The sequence below is a fragment of the Macaca thibetana genome, chromosome X, assembly GCF_024542745.1.
Source record: "Macaca thibetana thibetana isolate TM-01 chromosome X, ASM2454274v1, whole genome shotgun sequence".
In the NCBI taxonomy this organism is placed as follows: Eukaryota; Metazoa; Chordata; class Mammalia; order Primates; family Cercopithecidae; genus Macaca; species Macaca thibetana.
Window position 1 is genome coordinate 16064767 of NC_065598.1, and position 3651 is coordinate 16068417.

At 40.9% G+C, this 3651-nt stretch overlaps 1 pseudogene; it reads right to left on the bottom strand.

The window, feature by feature from the left end:
• Window positions 1–1632: 1632 nt before the first annotated feature.
• Window positions 1633–2628, bottom strand: LOC126946822 (heat shock protein HSP 90-beta-like; annotated as a pseudogene).
• Between the last annotated feature and the right edge of the window lie 1023 nt (window positions 2629–3651).

A 3651-nucleotide genomic window follows, 5' to 3' on the forward strand; every position in this document is an offset into this window, starting at 1 on the left:
GACAGATCTGATAAAGAACTATAATCCAAAATACACAAAGAACCCTTAAAATCCAGCAATATAGAAAATGAACAATCCAGTTTAAAAAATGGGCAAAAGATCTGAACAGACGTCTCACCAAAGAAGATATGAAGATGGCAAATAAACATATGAAAAAATGCTCCATATCATCTGTCATCAAGAAAATGCAAATTAAAACAACAATGAAATAGCACTACATACCTATTAGAATAATGAAAATCCAAAACACTGATAACACAAAATGCTGGCAAGAATGTGGAGCGACAAGAGCTCTCATTCATTACTAGTGGGACTACGATATGGTACAGCCACCGTGGAAGACAGTTCAGCTGTTTCTTGCAAAACTAAACATGCTCTTACCATACAATCCAGCAATCATGCTTTTCGGTATTTACCCAAACAGGAGGAAAATTTATGTCTACACAAAAACCTACATACAGATGTTTACAGCAGCCTTATTCATAATTGCCAAAACTTAGAAGCAACCAAGATGTCCTTCAGTACGTGGATAAATGGTGGTACGTCCAGACAATGAAATATTTTTCTACGCTAAAAAGAAATGAGCTATCAAGCTATGAAAAGACAGGAAAGAACCTTAAATGCATATTACTAAGTGAAAGAAGCCAATCTGAAAAGTCTACATACTGTATGGTTCTAACTATATGACATTTTGGAAAAGGTGAAACTATAGAGATGGTAAAAAGGTCAGTTGTCTCCAGGGGTTAGGAAGAGGGAGGGATGAGATAGGCAGAGCACAGAGGATGTATAGGGCTGTGAAAGTATTCTGTACGATACTGTAATGGTGGATCCATATCATTATACATTTGTCCAAACCCATAGAATGTGCACCACTAAGAGCGAACACTGATGCAAACTACATTTTGGATGATAATGACACGTCAATGTAGGTTCATCAATTGTAACAAATGAACCACTGTGGTGTGGGATGTTGGTAATGGAGGAGGCCAGATGTGGTACAGGGCAAAGGGACATATGACATTCTATACTTTCCACTTAATTTTGCTGTAAAATGAAAATTTTTCTAAAAATAGTCTATTTTTTAAAACGCACATGCAATTACATATCATTGTTGCAAGTCTTTACTCAGCCTCTTCTATGGCCCTTATTCTCAGGAGACACTGAAAGCTAACTACTTGATTAGACAATGGCTCCTTAGATCCGACAAGGTCTAAGCACAACCAAAAGCACAAGTGACAAAAGAAAAAACAGACAAATTGGACTTCACCAAAATTAAAAATGCTTGTGCTGCAAATGTTACCATCAAGAAAATCAAAAGACAACACACAGAACAGGCAAGCGTTTTTTTCCCACATAAAAACGGCATCTGCTTTATTTGGTATACTTTCATTTCAGAACAAAATAAGCAAAAAAGCACAATACACAACCTCCAATATCCTGTTATAAAAGTAGGAAGAGGATGGGGCTTAAGGCTCTTGTTTCCTGCCTTAGACACACTGACAGGAGAGAAAAAACACTAGACATTTGCAGAAGGAGCCAGGTGAGATAAGGCCACTCAAGGCCACGGGACAGAGCCACTCAAGGAACCATGGGGACACTATACAAGGGCACAAGGTTTCCAAATATAAACTCCTAGTCTACTTCTTCCATGTGAGACCCATTCTCCTCACCCTCAAGCAAGGGTATCTCATCAGAAACAACAGCACTGGGTTCGTCTATTGTCACTTCATCTTCATCAATACCTATACCTAGCTTGATCATGTGGTAGATGCAGCTGGAATGGGTCTGGGGATCCTCAAGGGAGAAGCCAGAAGAAAACAGAGCAGTTTCAAACAGCAGCACCACCAGGTCCTTGACAGCTTTGCTATTCTTGTCTGTCTCAGCCTTTTGCTGCAGCCTCTCCACAATGGGGTGGTCGGGTTGATCTCCAGGTGCTCTTTGGCCACCATGTAGCCCATTAAAGAGTTGTCTCCAATTGCTTGAGCTTTCATGATTCACTCCACATTGGCTGTCCAGCCACAGGTGTTGATCACAATGCAGCAGGGGAAGACATAAGCCTATTGGAGGTTGTCACCTTCTCAACCTTCTTATCTAAGATTCCTTTCATGAGCTTGCAGAGGTTCTCAAACTTTGCCTTGCTCTCTTCCATTTTCTTCTTCTCCTCTCATCCTCAGGTAGCTCGACCCTCTTTGGTAATAGAGACCAGGCTCTTCTTATTAAACTCCTTGACCAGCTGCACGCAGTACTCATCAGTGAATGTGGTCTAGTATACCTCCTCGAAGCCCCGCTTTGAGAGGTGTCTACCTGCTCTTTGCTCTCACCAGTGATGTAACAGATGGACTTCTGTGCCTCCTTCATGTGAGAGAGATATTCTGACAGAGACGTCATCTCATCTTCAGACTGGGAGGTGTGATAGCACAGCAGCTCAGACAGACGTCCCTGGTTAGTGGAGTCCTCATGGATCCCAAGCTTTAGATTTTTAGAGAATGCCTCATAGAATTTCTTGTAATTCTCCTTCACTTCTGCCAGCTCAGAGAAGGGCTCAAGCCACTTCTTAACAACATTTTCGTGAATGACTTTCAAGATTTCGCTCTGCTGGAGCACTTCTTAGGAGATGTTCGGGGCAGATCCGCAGGGTCCAATAGTTCAAGTAATTAAATAGGGAAAGAGATTGACAGTAATACTGACTATTAAAAGGAGTGCATTCAATTCGCAATTGCAGATATGGAACCAACCTAAGTGCTCATCAACCAACAAGTGGATAAAGAAAATGTGGTATATATACACCATGGAATACTACTCAGCCATAAAAAGGAATAAAATAATGTCTTTTGCAGCAACTTGGATGGAGTTGGAGACCATTACTCTAACTGAAGTAACTCAGGAATGGAAAACCATTCTCACTTATAAGTGGGTGCTAAGCGACGAGGATGCGAAGGAATAAGAATGATATAATGGACTTTAGGGACTGTGGAGGGGGAAGTTAGGAGGGGGTGAGAGATGAAAGACTACATATTGGGTACTGTGTACACTGCTTGGGTGATGAGTACAGCAAAAATCTCAAAAATCACTACTAAAGAATGTATCCACATAACCAAAACCACCTGTACCCCCAAAACTATTGAAATAAAAATAAAAATTAAAAGAGTGCATTAAGTAGATATTTTTAGGAAAAAAAACTTATTTTTTTTGTTTGTTTTTTGGTTTTTTGCGGGGGACAGTATCACTCTGTCACCCAGTCTGGAGTACAGTGGCGTGATCTCGGTTCACTGCAACCTCCTCCTCCCGGGTTCAAGCAATTCTCCTGCCTCAGCCTCCCGAGTAGCTGGGACTACAGGCATGCACCACCAGACCTGGCTGATTTTTTTTGTATTTTTAGTAGAGACGGGGTTTCATCATGTTGGTCAGGCTGGTCTCGAATTCCTGACCTCAAATGATCCGCCCGCCTCAGCCTCCCAAAGTGCTGGGATTACAGGCGTGAGCCACCGCGCCTGGCCAAAAAAAACTTATAATCTCTTATCCCCACCAATGTTATACAGTCTTAGTAGCAAGTAGAATATATATAATTGTAATTTTTGCAGAATTGTCTTGTGTACTCTAAAAGTAAACAAAATAAGCTTTGAGAATTTTATTTAGTTTTTTGTTATCTAA